Source organism: Oryctolagus cuniculus, chromosome 1, assembly GCF_964237555.1.
Source record: "Oryctolagus cuniculus chromosome 1, mOryCun1.1, whole genome shotgun sequence".
In the NCBI taxonomy this organism is placed as follows: Eukaryota; Metazoa; Chordata; class Mammalia; order Lagomorpha; family Leporidae; genus Oryctolagus; species Oryctolagus cuniculus.
Window position 1 is genome coordinate 21,958,760 of NC_091432.1, and position 26,199 is coordinate 21,984,958.

The window sequence follows — 26,199 nt, forward strand, 5'->3', positions numbered from 1 at the left end:
TGCCCATCCTGGGAGGCAGCAGGTGATGGCTCAAGGAGCTGGGTCCCTGCCACCCATTAGGGGGTGACCTGTATTGAATTTTAGGCTCCTGTCTTTGGCCTGGCCCAGTCCTGGTTATTGTTGGCATTTGGGATGTGAACCAGCAGATTGGAGCTCTGTCTGCCAGTGTGTGTGTATGTTTATGTGTGTGTGTGTCTGTCTCTCTGCCTCTCAAATAAATAATGTTTATAAAGATATGTGTGTTTTACAAAAAAAGCCTCAAGGAAAAAAGATACACCTTTAAAAGTTTACCATGCAAGGATCTGTGCTTAAAAATGTAAAAGTCGGCGGGCGCCGTGGCTCAATAGGCTAATCCTCTGCCTTGCGGCGCCGGCACACTAGGTTCTAGTCCTGATCAGGGCACCAGATTCTGTCCCGGTTGCCCCTCTTACAGGCCAGCTCTCTGATGTGGCCCGGGAGTGCAGTGGAGGATGGCCCAAGTGTTTGGGCCCTGCACCCGCATGGGAGACCAGGAGAAGCACCTAGTCCTGGCTTCAGATCAGCGCGATGCGCTGGCCGCAGCACGCCACCCGTGGTGGCCATTGGAGGGTGAACCAACGGCAAAAGGAAGACCTTTCTCTCTGTCTCTCTCTCACTGTCCACTCTGCCTGTCAAAAAAAAATGTAAAAGTCACATATTACCTTTATGTCTGTCCTGCATATGTCTCCCATTTTAAGAATCATTTTTAACTGTAAAAAGCCTACATAACACTTGTTCCATTAAAATAATATATAGAAGAAAGTTTTGTACTTCTTGAATATAAAAAACTTGAAATGACAATTCATGGTAGGGAGAGGTGGACCAGGTATTTTCTTTTTCGAGTTAAGAGAAACAGAACCCTTGCTACTGTTTCTCAGTTATCACCCACTGAGTTCTGCTAGTGAAGGAAACTTCCAAATTTCCAAAAGCACGAACCTATCAGACCTCCTTTAACATTTCAGCCTCAGCTGAGAGTCAGTTCTCCCTGCCTTGAGGAGCAGAGCCCCAGAGGAAGTGCCTGGGGGCACAAGGTGCACACTACTGAGCTGCAGAATCCGCCCGGAGCACAGTCCTCACCGGGATGAAGCCCCGACTCCCCAAAGGACCAAACTCAGGCCTAGTCCCAGCAAAGCAGGAGTCCTTTCTATTCAAAAAAGGTAGGAGGACTAATTAATTCACAATGTTCTGAGTGCTTTGATTATATATAGGAGGAACAGCAAAATAGGCCTTAGATTTTTTTTAATTTAAGATTTAAAAAAAAAAGATTTATTTATTTATTTGAAAGGCAAAGTTACAGAGAGACAGAGACAAATAGAGAGACAGAGAAAGAGGTCTTCCATCCACTGGTTCACTCCCCAGATGGCTGCAACAGCTGGAGCTGCACCAATCTGACGCCAGGATCCAGGAGTTTCTTCTGAGTCTTCCACGTGGGTGTAGGGTCCTAAGGACTTGGGCCATCTTCTGCTTTCCCAGACCAAAGCAGAGATCTGGATCAGAAGAGGAGCAGCCAGGACTAGAACCAGCGCTCATATGGGATGTCAGCACTGCAGACAGCAGCTTTACCCACTATGCCACAGCACTGGCCCCAAAATGTCCCTTAGTGTATGTGAACTTAATTAAGTGTGTGTGTGGGGGGGGAGGGGGGTTCTTTGGTTTCTCCGAAAAATTTTTAAATTCAAAATTGTCATTTGAATTCATTTTAGGGGCTAAAATTCAATTATGCCCTACTCTGAACTCCTATTAGATTTGCCTAATGCTTCACAGAGTAGGTCACACCGGAGGGTACAAAAGGCTGCAATGCATTGCATCAAAGGCATTAAGTCAAAGCACTGCTAACATATCCCTCTTTGGATCAGCATCAACAAACTAGTGAAGAGGAATTATGCATAATAGTCCTACTTCTGAGGAGTGAAAAGCACCTGTTTCTCTTACATAGAAAACAGTCACGCAGCTTCGCTCCTGGCTGGCTGTTACACACTCCTCTCCTCTCAGCTGCTTATTACCTGGGCTGTTACACTGCCCTGTGTTTTCACCACTGGAGGGCACAGTTAGCTAAAAAGAAAATTTGGTGAAATTGAATTTGGTCTGTTCGATAGTTCCAGAAAAAAGATAAGTGGGAAGGAAGTTTATAAGGCTACTATTGGGAAGGAGGAATTCTGGAATTTCATTTATCCCTCTTCTCTTTGAAAACCATTATAGAAAGTAATCATTAACTAGATAACAGCAAATTATACTCCAAACACCACTGTCTATAAAGTATAAATAAAAGATGAGGTGGAAAGCAAAGAAAGATAACATACGGTGGTGAAAACGACCCACTGTAGGCAGAGTAACCTGGAGAGCACATGCAAATAGAATGTTCCCTTTTCAACAGCAGTGCACCAGCTACTGTTGTCCCAGGAAGACAGCTCATTAAGAATATGGTAGTTAGCTACTCAGTTCCTTTGCAATGTCATAAATTATATGCTCAGCAAAAATAGGGCTGGTTTTATTTTTTTTATCATCATTCTATTAGTGAAGTCAATAGAGAATGCCATTTAACCATTTGGAGCTGCCTTGTCTTTATAAACCTAATCAACCCTAAGGATATAGCACAAAATATTTTCAATATTTTTAGGAAAAAGTTTAGCAAAGAAACATAAATACGGCATTTCTAGGTAAAAGAAAATGAATGTACAATTTTCTGAGAAGCTAGCATTGTGTTCTTTTTCAAAACTGCTTTACAATAGAACTATTCTTGGGCTTCGAATTACCAGTAAATTTCCTAAGCTTTTATTTGTGTTAAAGCTATGTGATAGGTCAACTCTCCAGATATAATGTTTTAGGTCAACTGACAAAATGTTACAACAAGCTATGGAATGAATGCTTGCGTTCCCCAAAACTCATTTATTGAAGCCTAAATCACCAGTGTGATGGTATTTGGGGGTGAGGCCTTTGGCAGCTTAATTAGGTCATTAGCATGGGTTGTTCATGAATGAAATTAGTGTCCTTACAGGAGACACAACATGTGAGGATACAATCAGAGACAGCCATTCACACACCCTGAGAAGTCCACAGCTTGGACTTCTCAGTCTCTAGAACTGTGAGAAATAAATGTCTACTGTTTAAGCCATCCAGTCCATGATATTCTGTTATAGAAGCACAAGCTAAGACAACCGTTTTTTTGTTGCTAGTCCCAGTGAATTTTTGTAAAGTAACATGTGGTGCAAAATAGATCGAGTGGATTTAAGTCTTGAAAAAGATCATCTGGGGCTGCCGCTGTGGCATAGCAGGTAAAGCCACTGTCTGCAGTGCCAGCATCACATATGGGCGCCAATTCGAGTGCCAGCTAGCTGCTCCTCTTCCAATCCAGCTCTCTGCTATGGCCTGGGAAAACAGAAGATGGCCCAAGTGCTTGGGCCCCTGCACCTGTGTGAGAGACCCAGAAGAAGTTCCTGGCTCCTGGCCACATCTCCAGCCATTGCAACCATCTGAGAACTGAACCAGTGAATGGAAGACCTCCTTTCTCTCGCGCTCTCTCTCTCTCTCTCTCTCTCTTTCTCTTTTTCTCTCTCTGCCACTGCCTCTCTGTAATTCTGCCTTTCAAATAAATAAATATTTTAAAAATCATTTAAATATCATACTTAGTAAACAAATTATTCATGGTATTTTAAAAGCGATTCTGCAAAGAAACTCAAAAGCCCCAGCTACAGACATCCACGAAATTCAGTAGCAGCTACACCATCCTCTGCAGTTATTGGAGAAGAAGGAATTCCATTTGCTCTGTAACACAACTGATCACTCTCAATCTTTTTTCCTACTTAACTCATGACTACTTGTAAGAATATATTGGGCAAAGGGATAAATTATTTCGTTTGTACCACAATGCACAAAGAACAGCAAGGTGGCCAGTAGAGTTGGAATGGAGTGGAGTGGAGCGAACAAATTTCACTTGGGTCTCAGTTCAAATGTCACCTTCATGAGAAAACCTTCCCTAACCACCCTTGCTAGAATAGCAAGGATAGAAACTTCCTCTCCAACCCTCTGTTACTCTCTACCACCTACCTTGCTTTATTTTTCTTCATGGGTCATCTCACCACCAGATTTACCAACTATTTATCTGCTTGCTTATTTCCCATCTTTCCCCCTTTAAAATGCAAGCTCCCTGAGAGCCAAGACTGCACATTTCGTTCACTGCTACAACCTCTAACACAGTGCAAAGCATCTGACACAAAGGTGATCATTTGTTAGTGAATTAATTAAATAAAATAATAATTATGGAGTATGGCAAGAACTCCAGAATAGATGAAATTATCTTGGGTAACAGATGTTATCTAACCTCTCTGAAGTTAAATCCTATCCTTGATGATATATCCATGATAGGAGGCACCCTCATGGAACAAAGGGCAGAACTGATAGTAACACAAAAATGTAACAAAAAAGAAAAAAGAAAAACAGGCATTAAAAACTCCAAAATTAAAACTGAGAATGACAGTTTTTTCTTTTCCTTGTATTTGCCTTTTATCCATTATCAAAGAATCACATTCTTTTACAAGTCAGCAGTCATGGTGTACTTAACACAGGAATAGGCATCTTTCTAAAACCAAGAGTGTTTCATCTACAGAACAAGAACGCAGGAAAAGAAGGCACAGTGTGCCCGTTCATGCTTGCTCTCTCCCTCTCACTCTTTCTCCTTCAAAAAGCAAAACGTGACTAAGCTACTAGCCTTCTCTCGTCAGAGGGGATGTTCGCATTCAGAGAAGCACAGTTTCCCTTGAACCCCCAGGAACAGCAGATGGACAAAGTCTTCACAGACTGACAGAGTTAATTTGTTATTGCCCTACAGTTCTTTTAGACTTGGGCCTTTTATTATAGCTACTCATCATAAACAACCTCTATAGTGTTCTTAAAGCAATATGTATACACATACATAGCCTCTCCTTGCCCTGAAAACTCAGCATTAGCTAGATCATCTCCATGCCAGGAATACAAAGTGAAGTCCACGTGCCCGATCTTTCCTCTGGCTGATTTTCAGCTATCTGGATGTCGTACTTCCTCATTGTCTCGATTTTTAAAACAATGAAATTTAAATGCTTGATCATCTTTCCAAATCAGGGATTTCATAACTTTTATACTTAATAATAAATCAATAGAGGGAAAAGGCAGGGCTAAGACTATACCTCCAGGGTCACGAACACTGTTTGGACTGGCATAGCGGATTAAATTGCCATCTGCATTACGGACATCCTATATGGGCACCGGGTCAAGTCCCCAGTGATCCACTTTCCATCCAGCTTCCCGCTAATACGCCTGGGAAAGCAGTGGAAGATGGCCCTTCCACCCACGTGGGAGACCCAGAAGAGGCTCCTGGCTCCTGGCTTCAGATCGGCCCAGCTCTGGCGGTGCAGCCATTTAGGGAGTGAACCAGCAGAAGGAAGATTGATCTCTTTCTCTCTCTCTCTCTAACTCAGCCTTTCAAATAAGTAAATCTTGAAAAGAAAGCAAGAAAGAGAGAGAGAGAAAGAAAGACCAAAGATAATTTTCAAAAAAAATGAACAGTGTTGACTCCTTATTGGCTTTGGGAAAAAAAAAAATACACAACAAGAACAGTGACACACATACACCTTTCCTTCACTTCTCCATACCCCAGTCCTAATCCTCATCTAATTCAGTTGAGCTACATTAGGCAAGGTCTCAAGATTACCAGGTATTTGCTACACATAGTTATTTAGAGTAACAAGAGAGTTACTTTAATTTAAAAATAATATTCCTAGGGGCTGGCGCTGTGGCACAGTGGGTCAATGCCCTGGCCTGAAGCGCCAGCATCCCATGTGGGCGCTGGTTCGAGACCCAGCTGCTCTACTTCCGATCCAGCTCTCTGCTATGGCCTGGGAAAGCAGTAGAAGATGGCTCAAGTGCTTGGGCCCCTGCAACAACATGGGAGACCAGAAGAAGCTCCTGGCTTCGGATTGGCGCAGCTCCAGCCGTTGCAGTCAGTTGGGGAGTGAACCATCGGATGAAAGACATCTCCCTCTCTCTGCCTCTCCTTCTCTCTGTGTAACTCTGACTTTCAAATAAATAAATAAATCTTTAAAAGATAAATAAAAATAATATTCCTAGACCATTTGATAATGGCTCCCAAATAATGGCAATGAAACAACTTCCACCCACCTCTACCCCAGCTTTAAAAACTATAGACTTGGACACTAAAATGATTTCACAGCCTGATATGAGCAAGAATTCAATAACCACCATAATCAGGAATGAGGCTTTATTTACTTTTGAGACCTGCAACCATATTCCATACTAAAGTCTTCCCCTTTTCATCCATTTCAGTATTCACATGAACAGCAATAAATTCAGTTCACTCAAATATATGGGACTTTAAATGAATCATAAAATTTAATTCAAAACAAGAAAATTTCCCTCCTTTTCTATTGAATCCAGCTTAGGATGCTTTCAACTGCAAGTAACAGAAACAGATTTAAGTAAAAGGAGATTTATTATCTCAAAATACAGGAAGAACAAGGCACCTCCTTGGTCAGTGAATCAAGCAGCTCCGTGATGGTCTCAAGGACCCAGGTGCCTTCTGTCTCTCTGCCCTGCAATCCGCAATGCTCATTCTTTCCCTGGTGTGTTCACGCAGCTACCCAACACAGCTGCAAACATCAACTGCTCACAACAGCGCTCTTCTTTCTTCCTCTCTTGTAGGGTTGAAAAAGCCTTCAAAGAAGCCCTCCTTCTAGCAGAAATCCTCTCACATCTCATTGGCCAGAACTGTGATGTGCACATTCCTACACCAACCACTAGCAAGAGGAAAGGAATCAGTCCTCTGTGACTGAGGAGGGAGCCAACCTCCCTGAAGTATATGGTTTGCCAATGGCTATCCAGTTTGAGATTCTGTCACCAACCAACTACATCTGCCACAACATTCCCAGATGTCATACTCGCTTGATGCTGACCATGTGGAAATCATTTCTCAACAAAAATTAAAGCATGAAGAGGAAGAAATTGTTTCATACTTTAACACAAACACAAACCTGTGGGTTCATTTAATATTTAGTAAGCAGTCATGTGTATGTACAGAAAACGTTAAAATACATAACAGACCAATTTATCAATCAGTCTGAGAGATGGCAAAATCTCTACTCACAATGAAAAATTATAAAAATACAGCCGCTTATACCTCAAATCTACTGTATTTTTTTTTTTTTTTTTGACAGGTAGAGTTATAGACAGTGAGAGAGAGAGAGACAGAGAGAGAAAGGTCTTCCTTCCATTGGTTCACTCCCCAAATGGCCACTACGGCCGGCGCTGAGCCAATCTGAAGCCAGAAACCTGGTGCCTCTTCCTGGTCTCCCATGCAGGTGCAGGAGCCCAAGCACTTGGGCCATCCTCCACTGCCCTCCAGGGCCACAGCAGAGAGCTGGACTGGAAGAAGAGCAACCAGGACTAGAACCCAGCGCCCATATGGGATGCCGGTACCACAGGTAGAGGATTAACCAAGTGAGCCACAGTGCCGGCCCCTGTATTTCCTTTTTTTAATGTTTATTTTCAACTACTTGAAAGGCAGAGAGAGAGAGAGAGGAGACAGAAGAGTGAGGAGAGAGAGGAGAGAGAGAGATTCCTTTCACTTGTTTACTCCCCAAATGCCTGCCAACAGCCAGGACTGGGCCAGGCTAAAGCCAGAAGCCTAGATAGAACTCCATCTGGGTCTCCCATGTAAGTGACAGGGGTCCAAGCACTTGAGCCATCATGCTGCCTCCCAGGGTACATTAGCAGGATGCTGGGTCAGAAGTGGAGTAGCTGGAAGTCCAGTCACCACTCTGCTGAGATGCAGTCATCCAAAGTGGCGGCTTAACATATGACGTGATAACACCTGCCTACTGCATGTTGTATCTCTTGTACTTCCGGGAATGAATGCCTTCTCTATCTTCCCTCAGGCCTCTTTGTAGCTTTATTTGAAGAAAATAAAGCCAAGTGCAAACATTGTGATGGGATCACAACTAATCCAGCAAGCCCTGCCCACACTATACTTCCTACATACCATTGAGCAGCACATTCCAGAAGCGTCTCTTTGCCCAACGACAACACACAAGTGCACAGCAGACTAGAGGTGCTGGCAAGTGAATGTTCCTCCTTAGCGACAGCCCTCAGCTAGTGACTAATGGCCACCAGTGCACAAGTGCAGGCGCTTCCTGGCCCGTCAGGTGAGATCACTGGAACTAGGGTTCTGCACTAACTCCCAAGTTCTGCACTGGAATTAAGCTCCCACTGACCACAGTACTTGAGTAGGCTCCCTTTGTTGACTTGAATCTGGTCTCAACATCTGCTTCTGAGAGAACCCAAATTAAGATGGGAACCCAAAAGAGGAGACAAGAAAATATATTTGAAGCAATATTAACAAATAATTTGCAAAAAAAAAAAAGTACACACTTTTCAAAGAAATAATATATTTTGAAGCAAATGTTATTAGGAAATGTGGATTTTATATATTGTTCTAACCTTTGTCATATTTTTAAAAATTAGACTGAAAATACATTTAGGAAAATATTTCCACATTTCAAGGATGATACTTTTGCTATAGACATTCAAAGGTACAGTTAAGTCATCAACATTATAATTCATAAGAATCTAGCTTAAATAAAAATGAGAACAATAAAAATCCTTATCTAAAGAACAGGAACTCTCTAAATATCTTTGCCCAAGATGGGAACAATGGGGTATTGAGTGAGAAATGAAGGGAACTTATAATCATCTCTTATAATAATGCTGATAATACAATAATGCGACAGTTATATCAAGCTATGAAAGTCTTCCAATTATACCACACCTGAAATGACACTGCCCTAGAAATTATTTAACTATATCCTTAATTCATTAGCATACATTTTATATCTTAAAAATAAAACCAAAGGTTAAGTTATTTCTTTAAAACTAACACAGTTAGTGGTCAACTTAGTTTAACTTCTAATTCAGAAACCCAGCTCACACTAACAAAGTTGAAAAAAATCTGCTTTAGTATATTCTAAAATTGACATATATTAGATAATCACATCAAAAGACACTCAGGTGTTGCAACAGATCCCAAAATAAATCTTAAAGCAATCTGAATCTCACACAATCTGATCAAATCATGGGGCAATTCTATTTCTAGGTCTGTAATTGAAAGGGAGGGGGAAGTGGAAAGGAAAGGGCAAAGCCTCATATGTACCAATGCTTTCAACTTTCTGCAGTGTTTCCAAAGACACTGAACATCTCTCTGGATAGACCAGCCAAGTGAAGGTTTCTAGACATGTTTGAGAGGTGAAAACCAAAACAGAATGGCTGACGGAAGATTCTAATAAGTGTCAAAGCTATGAAGGTGGGGTATGAACGCAGGTCTTGCGATAATCCAGTGCACTTTCCACTACACTTCCTGCCAAAAAAGAAACTAGCACAAAGTGCTACATGAAACAGGAACTGTCCAAAAACAATGTTTCCCCTTTCCTAAAATACTGCATGCTGAGGCTCCAGAGTTTTTTATAAACTACAAAATGGAGCATATAATTTAGGACAACTATAAATGATGGCTGACCCAAAGGATATAGGCAAGTCACGTAGAACATTCAGCTCTGCTTGGTGCTAATCGACAGTCAGCCTGACATCCACCCTGAAGCTGTCAGAAATCAACCTATTTTCTTCCCAAAGCCTCCACTCTTTGTGTTAACATCAGTGCCCACAGCGCAGACATCGTACAGGTTTTCTGGACTTTGCTATCTCCCTCACCTCTGAGGCCATAAACTTATGCCAAGATTCCATGAATTCCACCCCTATCTCTCCTCCAACTCCCTCTCTCCTGCTTCCATTAACCTAACCACCAATTTCTACCACCAGGCACCTCCTAGATTGCTCCCTCCACATCATTCACCAAACTACCAGAGTAAACTGTCCCAGATATAAATTTGACCACGGCACTCTACTGCTTAATATCTTTCAGTGATGTCACAATCTTCAGGCTAAATAAATCCCTTACATGGCCTCCATACCCTCTAAAAACTGGCTCTGTGAAGTTCTCTAGTCCTATTTCTTGCCTCTCCTCCCAGGACTCTCAGCCCTAGCCGTCCCAATCATCTTTTAGAAAAAGTTCCTGGAATGTTCTCACCGGCCTCAAGGTCTTCATCCAGGGGTGTTCCCTCTGCATGAAAAGTCCCCCTGTCCTTGGGGGCTGGCACTGTGGCACAGTGGGTTAACGCCCTGGCCTGAAGCGCCGGTTCTATTCCCGGCTGCTCCTCTTCCGATCTAGCTCTCTGCTATGGCCTGGGATAGTAGTAGAAGATGGTCCAGGTCCTTGGGCCCCTGCACCCGCATGGGAGACCTGGAAGAAGCTCTTGGCTCCTGGCTTCGGATCAGCATAGCTCCGGCCATTGCGGCCGTCTGGGTAGTGAACCAGCATATCAAAGACCTCTCTCTCTCTCTCTCTCTCTCTCTACCTCTCTCTCTAACTCTGTCTTTCAAATAAATAAAAATAAATCTCAAAAAAAAAAGTTCCCTTGTCCTCTAACCCTCTCCACCTCTAATTTACCAGTGCAGTTTGGCACAGTGGCTAAGAAAGGCTCCAGAAACAGACTTGCTTAAATCCCAAACACTCTGTAGCCATGAGATCGACCTTGGACATAGTTTGACCTGTTGACAGTTTAGCTTTCTCTCAGTAAAATGAAAACATTAATAAGACTTACCTTATTAGATTATGTGCAGATTAAATGAGTGAACTCTAGTACCTGGTATATGGTAAATTTCTGAATAAACATTATGTTCCACGAGGGTGTTTCAAAAAGTTCGTAGAAAATGAAACGAAAAGGTAAGTTTATTTTAGTACAAAAACTTTAGAAATCCATGTGTAGTTTTTAAAAAATAGACATTTTCCAAGAACTTTTTGACTCCCCTTGTATTACCATTCTAAACATCCTCTTTCTATTCCTTTTTTTCCACAGGTTAGATTAAATGTTACTTCCAAAAACACCCCATAGCACCTGAAGCAGGTTAGTGTCCTCATAGCTGGCTCCTATTACGCTTTGTACAGCTGCTCCTGTAATGTCAGTGTCCCCGCCCTCTGCTAGACCAGAAGAGGTAGGGCACAGTTTTCCTGATCACACTACACTCCCACTCGCAGAGCTGGGCCTAGGACATCATCAGCACACAATGGATAGTTATCTGCTGAATGAACAACAGCTTGATTCCACTATTTATCACAACAAAGGCCATCTAGTAGCCAGCCAAAATGTAAATTTTCTTCTGATTGAACCAAAGGCCTTTTCCCTTCTTCCTCATTTAGAGAACTTAAAAAAAAAAATTCTCTTCAGTTTATTGGCTCTTTAAGGATCACAAACAGTATCTTATTACAGTTTCACAATTACCAATTTCACAATAGAGATAATTTTTTAAAACCTCACCTATAACAAAGGAAAGTAGACTCTAAATATTTCCTTTATATGTAGCAAAAATAAGCTAAGATAGGGAGTCCCTTTAAGAAAAATCACATACAGAGAAAAAGAACACAATATTGTTCTCTCAATTATTCCTATTTATTTGAGAGGCAGAAGGACAGGGAGACAGACAGCATGAGCTCCTCTCTGCTGGTTTACTCCCAAATGCTTACAGTGGCCAGAGCTGAGCCAGGCCAAAGCCAGGAACTGGAAACCCAACTTGGCATCCCCTGTAGGTGGCATAGACCCAGTGAATTGTGCCATCACCTGCTGACTCCCATGGTGCACATTAGCAGGAAGCTAGAATCAGGAAGGGAGCCAGGACTTGAACCCAGGCACTCTGATACAGGACATCCCAAGCAGCATCTTACCTAATAGTCTAAACACCTGCTCCTTCTCAGTTCTGTTTAGTTGCTTCCAAAGCCTTCAGCTATGCTTCCATAGACAAATTATTTTATTATTTTTCATCTAACCAAAATCATTCCAATTGTTTACCTTCATCCCCAATCTCCAAATGGTAAAGACTGAGAAATAATGGACATATGGACTGTGGTCTCCATAGTATAGCATACTGAGGTTCTAAGAGTTTTGGTTTGTTTATAATAATTTCAAATGCATAAGCACAGAATTTGCCTATAATATAATCCCTATCTGTCAAAATTATAAGCAAATATTTAGTACAGAAACACTGGAAGTTGCAACACTATTATAAACCAAGCCCTACCATCAAGAATAGATACAAGAGTACTTCAAAAAGCTCATAGAAAAAATGGAATTAAAAGTTCATGAATCTGGGCCGGCGCCGCGGCTCACTAGGCTAACCCTCCACCTTGCGGCGCCGGCACACCGGGTTCTAGTCCCGGTCAGGGCGCCGGATTCTGTCCCGGTTGCCCCTCTTCCAGGCCAGCTCTCTGCTATGGCCAGGGAGTGCAGTGGAGGATGGCCCAAATGCTTGGGCCCTGCACCCCATGGGAGACCAGGAGAAGCACCTGGCTCCTGCCATCGGATCAGCGCGGTGCACCGGCCACAGCGTGCCGGCCGTGGCGGCCATTGGAGGGTGAACCAATGGCAAAGGAAGACCTTTCTCTCTGTCTCTCTCTCTCACTGTCCACTCTGCCTGTCAAAAAAAAAAAAAGTTCATGAATCTCATGATGCAAAAAATTTTGAAATCCATGCAAAATGTTTTCATAATATACATTTTCCATGAATGTTCTGAACACCTCCTGTATTTGGCTAAAAAAAAACCTACATAAATAATCCATTGTCTAGGGCTTACTTGACCATAATCCAGCACCTCCCAGAATGCAAGCTATCTAGGGAATTATCTCATCAGTTAAAAACACATTTCTCCACGTACTCTTCTTAGAGTTTTGATTGAGTAGATCTATGGTGAAGTCCAGAACCTATTTTTGGCAAGCACAGCTGACTGATTCTTATGACCCATGTGATTTGGATGCTGCCATCACATAAATAGAGCTTTCACTTCACAGCAGCATTTGGGGAGGTCCTGAGCCTTACCCGGGTACTCTAAACTGCCTTAAAATCAGCCTTTGTGGGGAATCTTGGCAGTATATTGGAAAGAACATGGAGCCTGGAGTCAGAAAACCTAGATTCAATTTCTTCTGCTACTCACTAGCTGTGTAAACCTCACATCAGTCACTGTATCTCCTCCTGATCCCAATATATTATGTGAATACAACAAAACCAACCCTAACTTGCCTCACAGAGCTGCTGTAGAAATCAGGGGAGAATGCCTGAAAAGGATTTTGTGAATTAAGATGTCATCATTACAAGAATATTGCATGAGTTCAGTCTCCTATGTGTGAATGCTGTTGTCTACACTAATGCGTTTTGTTTTGGGGTGTGTGTGTGTGTGTATGTGTGTTCTCACATTATCTATAAAGGCATCATCACCTCCTTTCACAGAACAGGCAATGATGGGTATTGGAACACACAGATAAGCAATAGCGCCCTGTTCCACAGCAAAATTATAAGATTGGATGTGTAAGATTAGGGGAGCTTGTTTACTGTGTTAGCACTGTGTATGTGATAGGACTGGCTTTTCAGCCAGCACGAAGCAAGTCTGGCAATATTTCTGCTGGAAGTTAGCTTGGCTGTGAGCAGTTAATGCCAGTCATTAGCGTAAAACCAATCTGGAGAACGAGCTTTGTACATACTACAAGTGTTAAAGGAATTTTAAAACTGGTTATTCAATTGCTAAAAAATACCATATCCTTTCCTGGTTGCCCTCAGGAATCCATACAAAAACAACACCATATTTCACTGGCAATTCTGTCATCAACATAATCAGTAGGCTGGGGTATAAGCCCAGCAGAGGCTAAAGGTAAGAGATACTGGATCAACCAACTTAGCCTGCACAGCTACACACAATGAACTAGTGCCCTGGGTCTTAATGTCATACACACATACACATATGCACACACACATGACACTAAGGTAAAAGTACAAAAAAAAAAAAAAAAAAAACACAAGACTATCCAGGTTCCAAAAGCACATGATCACTTCCATTTCAAAAGTTCCCCAGGAAAAAATTCACAGTCTGCATTCTGAAAAATGGGCAGAAGTTCTCCAACAGAGAGTAAGGAAGAAAGTGGAATAAGAAAAAACACTTCAAGGGGTCAGCACTGTGGTGTAGCAGGGAAAGCCTCCACCTGCAGTGCCGGCATCTCATATGGATGCCGGTTCAAGTCCTGGCAATTCCACTTTTGATCCAGCTCTCTGCTATGGCCTGGGAAACCAGTAGAAGATGGCTCAAGTCCTTGTTCCCCTGCACCCACATGGGAGACCGGGAAGCTCCTGGCTCCTGGTTTCGGATGGCCCAGCTCCAGCTGTTGTAGCCATTTAGGGAGTGAACCATCCGATGGAAGACCCCTCTCTCTCTCTCCGCCTCTCTGTAACTCTGCCTTTCAAATAAATAAATCAGAAAAGAAAAGAAACGAAACGAAATGAAAAGAAAAGCAAAGCAAAGCAGAGGGAGGGGGAGGGGAGGGGAGGAGTGAGAATGGGAGGGGAGGGGAAAGGAGGGGAGGGGAGGGGAGGGGAGGGGAGGGGAAGGGAAAGGAGGGGAGGGGAGGGGAGGGGAGAGGAGAGGAGAGGAGAGGAGAGGAGAGGAGAGGGGAGGGGAGGGGAGGGGAGGGGAGGGGAGGGAAAAGAAAAGCACTTCAAGAAGAATGAAGCCAACACTCAACATCCACTGAAATGACTAAGTGTCTGCACAGCAAGGCCATGGAAGCAGGAAGAAGCGAGACAGCATAGCATGTCTAGGACACCAAAAGTCATCCAGGGATCCATCTAAGGAAGGGTATGCAGGAGATGATACCAGAAATAGACATAAGACAAACATCAACGGGGCCCTGGAACTTCCAAAGTTTTTGCATAAGGTGAAGGGGTAATTCGACTGGAAGTGTCTTTGGAAGTTAAACTTGCATCAGAGTAAGTGCAGGATTTTGTAAGGAGATAGTACATTAAGGGCACACAGAAGAAAGAGATACCGTGGTGGTAGATTCAGTAAGAATGGACAAAGGTGTAGAAAGGAAAGCATGATTTGGAGACGATCAAAAATCATAAAAGCAACTGAAACACACCAGAGCTTCCAAGGAGCAAACTGGCCACTCGATGCATTTGGTCCACTGACCGTGCATTTTGCCCTCAGAGTAAACTTGAGAAATTTGCCATGCCTGTTGCAAAAACAGCAAGAAGGGAGAGTGGCTAGAAGAGAAAGAGGAAGAGAAGGCAGAGATGAGGTCAGAAGGCAAAGGAGTCAGGTGATTTAAAACTTTGAAGTAAAAGACAAAGATTGTGCTTGTTTGGTTTTCTCTTTCTCTCTCTCTTCTTTTTTTATTCTGTTTGTTTACTTGAAAGGTAGAGATACAGAGAGAGAAGGGGGAGGGAATAGAGAATCTTCCATTCTGCTGCTTCATTCCCCAAATGGCTGCAACAGCTAGGGCTGGGCCAGGCCGAAGCCAGGAGCTTTATCTGGGTCCTTCACATGGGTGGCAGGGGCCCAAGTACTTGGGCCATCTTCCACTACTTTCCCAGGAGCATTAGCAGGGAGCCAGATTGGAAGTGCAGCAGCCAGCCCAAATGGGATGCTGGCGCTACAGGCAGCAGCTTTATCTGCTATGCCACATCAGCCCTAAAGATTGTGGATTTTTTCTTTTTAAAATAGTTATTTATTTATTTGAAAGGCAGTTACAGAAAGACAGAGAGAAAAAGAGACAGATCCTCCACCTGCTGGTTCATGCCTCAAATGGCCGCAAATGCCAGGGCTGGGCCAGGCCAAAACCAGGTCTCCCATGTGGGTGGCAAGGGTCCAAGCACTTGGGCCACGTTCCACTGCTCTCCCAGGCATGCATATTAGCAGGAAGCTGGATCAGAAGTTGTTGTTGTTGTTGTTGTTGTTTTTGACAGGCAGAGTTAGACAGTGAGAGATAGAGACAGAGAGAAAGGTCTTCCTTTTCCGTTAGTTCACCCCTCAAATGGCCACTACGGCTGGTGCGCTGCACCGATCCGAAGCCAGGAGCCAGGTGCTTCCTCCTGGTCTCCCATGCGGGTGCAAGACCCAGTCACTTGGGCCATCCTCCTCTGCCTTCCTGGGCCACAGCAGAGAGCTGGACTGGAAGAGGAGCAACAGGAACAGAATCCGACGCCCCAACCGGGACTAGAACCCAAGGTGCCAGCGCCACAGGCGGAAGATTAGCCTAGTGAGCCACGGCGCTGGCCAGAGCCATCCTTTTTAAGAATCACTCTGGCTGCTGGCTAAGGGTCAACAGTAGGAGGACCAAGGTGGAAGCTGAGAGACAGAGATTATTGCTATTACAAAGGCAAGAGATTTCTGTGGCATAGAAATGACTGTATTTTGGACAGTCAACGGGGGCTGGCGCTGTGGTGCAGTGCCAGCATCCTGTTTATGGGCGCCAGTTAGTGTCCCAGCTGCTCCTCTTCTGATCCAGCTCTCTGCTATGGCCTGGGAAAGCAGTAGAAGATGGCCCAAGTTCTTGGGCCCTGCACCCACGTGGAAGACTCAGAAGAAACTCCTGGCTCCTGGCTCCGGATTGGCACGGCTCCGGCCATTGCAGCCATCTGGAGAGTGAACCAGCGGATGGAAGACCTCTCTCTTCTTTCTCTACCTCTCTGTAACTCTTTCAAATAAATAAAATAATTCTTTAAAAAGTTAGAGTCAACGGGATTTCCTAATAGACTGCACATGGAGATGAAGATTCAAAGATGACTCTTAAGGTTTTTATAAATGTAATTGAAAAGTTGCACATAACCAAATTTTTCTCAGTCCATCCTCTCCTAGATTCACTAAGGGGAACAATAAAGGGACTGCTTAGTAAGTCTTTTCATCACGCACAGAATTAATTCTGCAGTAGCACTAATCATCTCCTAATTGATCTTTTCATAACTTTAGATTCTCAATAGAATGTCTGCTGAGTGAACTACAATCATTTCTCAGCTTCAACAATCCCTTTTCATCAAGTAAGAGTGATTTGTACAAACAAAAGATGTTCTTAAGTATGTTACTTGATATCCACAAAAACACGCAAAGGACTACACTAGAACCTCATTTACATCTCATTTCATTGTCATAATAATCCTGGAAACTCCCACTCGCATTTTATAAATGAAGTAAGGCTTGAAGGTCAACTATCTTTGCCCAAGGTCAAACAGCTCAGTAAGCTGCAGAGCGTGCCCTTGCCCAGCAGACTCCAAAGCCAATCTGTTCAGCTATCCTGTTTACCAACGTACTACTCCTGAATGGCACTTAATTGTTCAGATTCATAAAATGCCTAACCTTTCCTCCCTTTCCCCAGTGACGGGGTTATTTAAGTAGAAATAATTCAGCTTAATGGAGATAAAGATAACTTGTTGAAACGGCTCGTCTTTCTGGAATTGTCAGCTAGAGATGGGGCAAATCCTTGTTTCACTTCACAAGAACAATGAACAAAGTACTCCTTCTGATGCAGATTTGTGACAGGCTTCTCAGAGACAATACCATGGTATCATGGAGTCACCTGGAGAAAGTTTCAAGGCTCATTCACCAACTCTGTCCCTGGTAACAGAACGTCCCATACCACAGTGCTTAGTTTTCCCCCAGAGAGAAATGATCTCTGAGAAATGATAACCACAAAGTATACAAAAGTGCCCTCCTTACTGTAGAGTATAAATGTGCTTTTTCTTTAAAAAAAAAAAAAGGGGGGGGGTGGGGGGGAGGGAAGATTTTTAAGGGGCATTATCTGAATCACTTATACTTATCTATCTCTGTGGGGTGATGTTTTCTCAAACAGGGCCAGCGACAGCTTTGGGCAAGTGATGTTAAAAAAAATTTGGTCACAGTTGCAAATTCCACCAGTTACCCATCTGCTAAAATTTCCTAAATTGGAATGGGTGTTCAGCCTAGCAATTAAGATGCCAGTGCACAGGGCCGGCGCTGTGGTGTAGTGGATGGGGCCGCCACCTGCAGTGCCAGCATCCCATATGGGCACCGGTTTGAGTCCCGGCTGCTCCTCCTCCAATCCAGCTCTCTGCTATGGCCTGGGAAAGCAGTAGAAATGGCCTAACTCCTTGGGCTCCTGCACAGACGTGGAAGACCCAGAAGAAGCTCCTGGCTTGTGGCTTTGGATCAGCCCAGCTCCAGCCGTTAAGGCCAGCTGGGGAGTGAACCATCTAATGGAAGACACCTCTTTCTCTCTCTCTCTCTCTCTTTCTCTCTCTCTCTCCATAACTCTGACTTTCAAGTAAATAAATAAATCTTAAAAAAAAAAAAAAAAAAAGATGTCAGCGCAGAGACCCAAAGCCCCTACCAAAGTGCCTGGGTTCAATTCCCACCTCTAGCTCCTAACTCCAGCTTCCTGCTAGTGTGTACCCTGAGTGGCAGCAGATGGTGGCTCAGGTTTTTGAGTTCTTGCCACCCACGTGGGAGACCTACGCTGAGTTCCCGCACCTGGCTCCAGCTTTGCAGGCACTTGGGGGGTGAACCAGCAGGTGAGTTTCAGTCCATCTCTGTCTCTCTGCCTCTTAAATAAATAATCATTTTTAAAAATAATTTCTTTTTAAAAATGATAAAAATGAAATCCCCTAAATCGTTTTCTATTGTTGTTAGGATAAAGATTAAACAGTCTTGCTTGCTGTCCCTTCTTACCGCTCCAGTTCCCCCCACAGACCTGGTTTCCCAAGGGTCCTGCTCTTTCCTCCCTCAGGAAGGTAGCACCTGCAGTCACCTCTGTTCTTTCTGCCACTCACTCACACTCCCCCTTCAGATCTCAGTTCTGTTATCACTTCCCTGAGGGCAACTCTCCCTTCCCCCACGAGCTCTCACTGAACCCAGTGGATCTTCTCCCCCCACCCCCCACCCCATTTACCAGAGCACAGCATGTTCATCTGATTACTGCTTACTGATTACTACTGGCCTGCGTTACAAGGTCAGCACTCAATAGTTCTTTTGACAGAGGACTGGACAAATGAACAGTGTTATTTCATATTCGCCCCCAAACTTAGTGACAGCTTTGCTCCCCCCTCCTCCCTGGCCTTAACCTCAGTCTTTCTCAGAAGACATGCACATGAGTTACTACATTTTGATTTTATGCTAAGGATGACACAAAATGAAATAAAAGATTCAGTATTTTTAAAATAACAATTTAACTATTCTTATCTATAACTAGCATTTAATGGCATTGGAATTGACCTATTCAGATCATTTCCCACACATGAGTATTCTGAACTTAGAAATTTCATCAACTAAATCTCCCAACAAATTTTTTCTAAGGAAAGAAATAAATTATTCTCGATTCAACCAACCAAAACAAACAAAAACAGATAGTTTTGAAGTTCAACCTTCTTCGGTTACGGTAGCAATGGCAATCTTGGTTTTCTGAAGATGCAGTCACCCAGATATTAATTTTTTCTTACTCAGCCTTAACCTGGCAATTAGCTCAAATAACTAGAGCACAATGTTGCTACAGTAAATAACAGTATTAATAATAACAAGTTATTGTGTACTTAAGTGCTGAGCCCTGTGCTGTTTAACATAGAGGAAGTGTTCCTATTTAACCTACACAATGATCCTATGAAACCTGCTAGTAAGCAGAGGAGCTAGAATTCAAGTCTAGGATTGGGTCTACAAGATCTCAGGTTTGGTCTCTAACCAAAGAAGGCCGTGCTGTGCATAAAGGAAGGAAAAAGCAGAAAAGAGTAAGGTAGGCGCAATGGAGGCTGCTGGGGAAGACAGGGACTGAATCTCTAGTCCCTGGAAATGCCCCCTCATCCAGCCACCTTCGGTTTTTCCTCCAAATAAGATCAAGGCATGCTGTTCGGTCTGCTTCTCCAACCGTATGGGTTTCCTTACATAGCCTCTAGCCCAGCACTTTCAGGTTTCCCTGTTAACTCCAAACTGGACAACTTGCTCCATTTAGGTGCGTGGATTCCCTTCAGGGAGCTGAACTGCACATTGAACAAATATGCAAGAATTCTTATAACTAAGTAAGTTTGTTTCTCTGCCCTGCTTGACCTCCCAATTTTTTTTTCCTGATTTTGAAAAGTGACTATTGTGATGAATATCAGTTCACCAACAAGAAGGGTTATTTACACCCTAACACTAGAGTTTCCTGAATGTGAACAGGGAGCATGTCACATTTACCAAGCTGGACTTCCACAGAGTTCCTAAATCCACTAGAGAATGTCAGACAATAAACAGAACATAGCACTGGACATTAGGTATTCTGATGACAGCCAAACTCTGCTCTGGTGAGCCTCCAATGACTTCCCACTGTATTCTCAAGCAGCAATAAGATTCGTGGTTCCAGATCTGAAGACAATCCCGAGCCACTCGATTCTAACATGTTCTAATTCTTGCACGAAGGTTGGAGAAGGAGGTGGTGTGGTGGTACCACAGAGTAAACTGCCATTTGCAGAGTAGCCATCCCATATCGGAATGCTGGTTTAAGTCCCAGATGCTCCATTTCCAATCCAGTGCCCTGCTAATGCACCTGGGAAAGCAGGAGAAGATGGCCCAAGTGCTTAGGCCTCTGCTACCTATGTGGGTTTCAACTGAGTCTTCCAGGCTCCTAGGTTTGGCCTGGCCTAGTCCTGACTTTTGCAGCCATTTGGAGAGTGAACCAGTAGATGGAAGATCTCTTTCTCTCTGTCTCTCCCTCTCTTTCTGTAATCCTGCCTTTTAAATAACAACAGTCTTTTAAAATTTTTTAAAAAGTTCAGAAGTTCCAAGCATGTACACATTTCTAAGTATGCCTTCAATCAAAAAGTTTTTCATAAAGTTCCTAGTGTAGAAAGAAATCCACTCCCATGTACTCATCCCACCTCTAGGCCAATCACCAACACACATATATGCACCTGCTATAGACTGAAGGATTTGGCTTCAAGTCCCAACTCTGCAGTTCCCTAGCTACAAAACCACAGACAAGAAGAGCAATAAAGGCCCTATTTCCTCCTCTATCCACTGGAGCAGAGCTTAAAGAAGGGTTAAAGATCATCTCCATCATGCAGGCTGTCATAGCCATTTGGGGAATGAACCATCAGACGGAAGAGATCTCTCTCTATGTCTCTGTCTTTCTGTCTGTCTCTTTCTCTCTTTAACTCTGCCTTTCAGATAAACAAAAACATTTTTTTAAATGTTCATCTCTGTCAAATGCCTGGCACACTTCAAGCATTCAATAAATGGTAGTTATTACTATTTCCTCTCCCTCTGTCAATTTAAATAATTAATATTTTATATATAATTTCTCAAATCATGTGATACCTCACAGCCTCGTTTAAAAAAGGCATCTACCCTCAAAAGACCATGGATACTCAAGTAACCATTTGAGGTAAATCCCACGCAGTCAGCCAAAGTGAAAACAGAAATTGCAATCACAGCTGAGATTCCAGGAATCCTCTTGTCCTTGGAGCTTGGCTAAGCGAAGCCAGTTTTAACAAATGGCTTTTTCAGAGAAGAACCCTGTCACCCCACGTCCTATCCAAATCCTCATTATCCACTGAATTCAGAAAACCTTGGAACGCTACAGAGCCAACAGAGTTCCATCAGCACCCAAAGCAGGGACATCTTAGGGACCTGCTAACATAGATGCCCAGGGGACAAAACGTGGAGGTGAAAGTTCTTTGTGAACTCTAACTTCACTCCATAGAACACAGTATGATTCAGCAATAAAAAATAGCTGATATACTGATCCCATTCCACAATATGAACTTTGAAAACCTTCTACTAGATGAAAAAAGCCAGTCAAAAAGTATACATGGATACATACTGTATGACTCCATTTATATGAAATACTCAGCATAGGCAAATCTACATAGAGAGAAAGTGGTGGCTAACTAGGGCTGGAGTGGGTACAGCTTGGAAAGCAAGCGCTAATGGGTGAGGAGCTTTTTAAGGAGGAAGAAAATGTTCTGAGATTAGATTTGATGACAGTAGATGTACAGCCTGTGAACATAATAAAAATCTTGAATTGTACATGTTCATGGGTAAAGTGTACAGTATGTGAATCATATCTAAATAAAGCTATTACTTTAAAAATCTTACTACCTGCTTAGACTGTTTATTCCATGCTGCAGAGAGCAATATCCTCTCCATTAAAAAACTAAGTCCTCATACTCCTGTGTTGTGTTTACTTTCTTGACTTTGGACGTACCCAGACACTTCACCTTGCCTTTGCATCTGTTTCATTTCAATAGCAATCATTTTAGAATAACTCAAGTGATGAAAACTGCTCAAATAAATGCAAAATTTACCTATGCTTAATCTACAGATTACATTCTTTATTGCTCTTGATCAGTGACTGTTCTCTCTTATTCAGTACAAACTGACCAACTATGTCAGCAATTTCCTTTTGATTACTTGCTAGACCTACCTTCAAAAAACTGACGCTCCACTTACACAGGAGGATGTCCCTCTAACAAAGACAGGCAACATTGGCTAAGCCCACCTGCTAGGGACCACGTGAAACCAGGGTGACTCACTTGGGTGGGAATGTTACCAGAGGAGGACATAGGAAAAGAGGTAACTCAGCTCTTGACCAGGAGACAAAGGTGCTAAGTTAGAGAACTGGCCAAGGAATGAATGCATGGTCTTAAAAGTCTACCTAGACTAAGTAATCTGTGGCCCAGAACACCTTCACGGATTGCAAACCTGTACTTCAGTTTTTAGCCATGATTCTGTTTTTAAGTTTGCAAGAGCTAGTCTCTGAACAACGTGTCAGTTTACCATGGGAAAAGTCAAAAATAAAGACCAACAATCCCTGACCCTCAAATTCTAAAACCTGAAGAGAAATGAAACATACTCACATGGCAACTTAAGAATAATAGGAATAGCAATAAGCTATCAATTCAACATACATAGCTACTGAATACTTAAAATATTCAATTGGTTATGGAAAGGAAGATACTACATGAACACAAATACTAGAAAATAAGCAGAGCCTGGCATCCCATGTGGGCAACCATTCAAGTCCTGGCTGTTCCACTCCCAATCCAGCTCTCTATGGCCTGGGAAAGCAGTAGAGGATGGTCCAGTCCCGTAGGGGTTGAGGGGAGCAGAGGAAGCCCTTGGCTCCTGGCTTCGGATCAGCTCAGCTCCCCAATTTGGTCAAATGACCTCAATGTAGTCATTTGGGGAGAGAACCAATGGATTGAGGACCTCTCTCTCTCTGGCTCTGGCTCTACCTCTCTCTGTAACTCTGTCTTTCAAATAAATAAAATAAATCTTTAAAAAAAAAAAAAAAAAAAAAAACCAGAAAAGAAGCAATGCCCCTTCAACACTGCCCCCTACTAGCGTATACTCAAAGAACGCTTCACAGGAAAGAACGGTGATCCTTAGAGATTGATACAGTAATTGCAGGGGAGGACATTAATTGGTAGATTTATATACAAAAACTCTAAAATTATTAACTACAATTGTACAAACTATTCTTCATCACAATTTAACACTATTTATTCGGGGGTCGCCTCTGCTAGTTTCAGCTCCCCCCCTGCCAAAAGGTACCTGTTTAAGATGAGCTCACCTTAATTTTCTTTGTTTTGAGAGTCCCTGAATTTGGAGAGACAAATTTTAGACAAAGAAAGTATTTTCTTTTAGGTTATATTATAAATAACAATTTGATCATTTCTGTTTAAGCACTTAGAAAATTTTCTGATAATTCAGGGTAAACTAAATTCATTTCATTTCAATTATAAAGCCATGATCCTCTCTACTGTCCCAGTATTCTTTTTTTAAGTTTTATTTATTTAGATGAAAAAGCAGAGTTACAGAGAGATCTTCTACCAGCTATTTCATTCCCCAAACAGTCACATGGACGAGGGCTGGGCCAGACTAAAGCAAGGAACCAGGAGCTTCATCCAGGTCTCCCACGTGGGTTCAGGGACCCAAGAATTTGGGTCATGTTCTGCTGCTTTTCCAGATGCATTAGCTGGGAGCTGGAACAGAAGTGGAGCACCCAGCACTCGAACCAGCACTCATATAGGATGCTGGCACTGCAGGCAGCAGTTTAACCTGCTATGCCACAGCGCTGGCCTCTGTCCCAGTGTTCGACATCAAACTGGGACATCTTTTTAAGCCCTGCCCTTAATTTGTCAATTATTCTTCCTCTGGGACCAAGCCTTTTCCTACAAGTGTTACTTACGAAACAACAATGTTGCATCATTTGGATTTTACAATGGACTCACATATAGATGACTCCATCTTATCATCTGCCAATACAGATTTAAATATTTTTTACAAGGCTTTGTTTGCAAATTATAAATATTTTATTTTTATTTACATTTGTATGAATATAAAAGAACAGATTTAAAGTAGATATAATTTTAAGAATATAATGCTATTTCTCTTCCGTCAATCCCTCCCCTTCCTTCCTTTTTCTTAATTTTTGTGATAACACATTTTTAATTTGTTGTCAAAAGCTCCACTAGATAGAGTTCAACAGGTAGGGGTCGGCACTGTGGCGCAGTAGGTTAATCCTCCACCTGCAACACTGGCATCCTGTATGGATGCTGGTTCTAGTCCCAGCTGCTCCTCTTCCAATCCAGCTCTCTGCGATGGCCTGGGAAAGCAATAGAAGACGGCCCCAGTGCTTGGGCCCCTGCACCCACATCAGAGACTCAGAAGAAATTCCTGGCTCCTGGCAGAGCTCTGGCCATTACAGCCATTTGGGGAGTAAACCAGCGTTAGACCTCTCTCTCTGACTCTCACTCTCACTGTCTGTGTAACTCTACCTCTCAAATGAATAAATATAATCTTTAAAAAAAAAAAAGAGTTCAACAGGTAAAATGCATAAAGACTACTGTTCAGCAGGAATATAGACAAGGGTTATAAATAGTAATCAAATCTAAAGGTGTCAATTTCACTCATATACATTGTTTATACTCCATAAATCAAACATCTGATATTTGCCTTTTATCTTGATAATTAGTTAGTGGCATTAGTATCTTGTGTAACTATCCCAAAAGTCCACAAACAAGTTTTTCAAAGCTGACAACCAAAAACTTGGGCAAGTCAATTGAGAAATTATATTCTTGATTAGATGAAGTAATATCAAAACGTAACAAGGCGTTATGAACATGTGTAAACAGCTGCCTCCCATCATGGGAGGAGCTCACCTCTGCATTCCGATCTGAGTTGTTTTCCCTCAAAGCTTGCTTGTCCCGAAATGCATCCTGTCTTGACTAAGTTGTTCAAATGTTTTGGAATGAACAAAGTCAACGTGGACTAACATGATTTGTGTATCTTACTCCCACCTAGTCTGCAAGCAACACCTAACCACCCCAAAACTCCACCAAGAGCTGGTGAAGTGAACATTATTTACAAGAAAGAAAAAAAAAAGAATATCTAAGAACCACAAGCATATTATAAGCAATCACTTGTTTTTAACACAGAAAAAAAAATGAAAAAAAGCACAAAAGAAAAAAAAAGGCAAACTTCCCAGCAAGCAATGCTGCCAGTCAGACCTTTGCCCCGCATTCTTGAAGGCTCCAAATCGCTGGAGGATCCGCGGGTAACTCGCTCCCACAAACACCCTTCTGCGAAACACCTCGGGTTGCAACACGAAGGTGCGGCCGTTTCCAGGAAGGAATCGTCCCCGCTACCCACTGGACTCCGAGAACCTTTTAGCGAGCATTTTTTTTAAAAGGAGGGCTGTGTCAATTAAATGAAAAAAAGGCTGAATCCAAGTCAAATGCAGCGGCCAGGTCCCCACCGAGCACGGAGACGGCGGCCACCCTCGTGCCCTTGCATCCCTCTCCCATCCTCATCCCGGAGCGGTCAACAGACCTGCTCCGCATCCCTCGGAACCGGGCCAGCATTCGAGCCCAGAGGGGAAACTTTATTTACAAGGGGCGCCCTTCGGTGGGCGGCGGGTGACGGGGGAGGCGACGAGGAGCTGACTCCAGGCCTCGAACCCGCGAACGGCTCCATCGACGCAAGCCCCGGGCAGCCTGAAGGCAGATGGCTCCCGCACCCGGGCGGCGCTTCGCGACTCCCAGAGTTGCGCCGGCAGTGTGTGGAGTATTTTTAAAACTCTCCGAGAAGTCTAAGCAAGCCCCGAGGCGGCTGAGGGAGCCAGGGCGGGTACGCGGGACGCAGGGGTCTGAGGAGACAGAGAAGCGAGCTGAGGAGGCGCAGGCCGAGCGCCGGGCCTGGTCAGCGCCGGCCAGGCCCAGCCCCAGCCCAGCCCAGCCCCGCCAGAGGACAGGGCGCGGCGCGGCATCCTAC

At 43.3% G+C, this 26,199-nt stretch overlaps 1 protein-coding gene across 1 annotated transcript in view; it reads right to left on the reverse strand.

Annotated features, from left to right (window-relative positions):
- The window catches only part of HSD17B12 (hydroxysteroid 17-beta dehydrogenase 12), a 197,185-nt gene that overhangs the window by 170,566 nt on the left and 420 nt on the right, over positions 1–26,199 (reverse strand). The gene's annotated exons all lie outside the window — the stretch shown is intronic.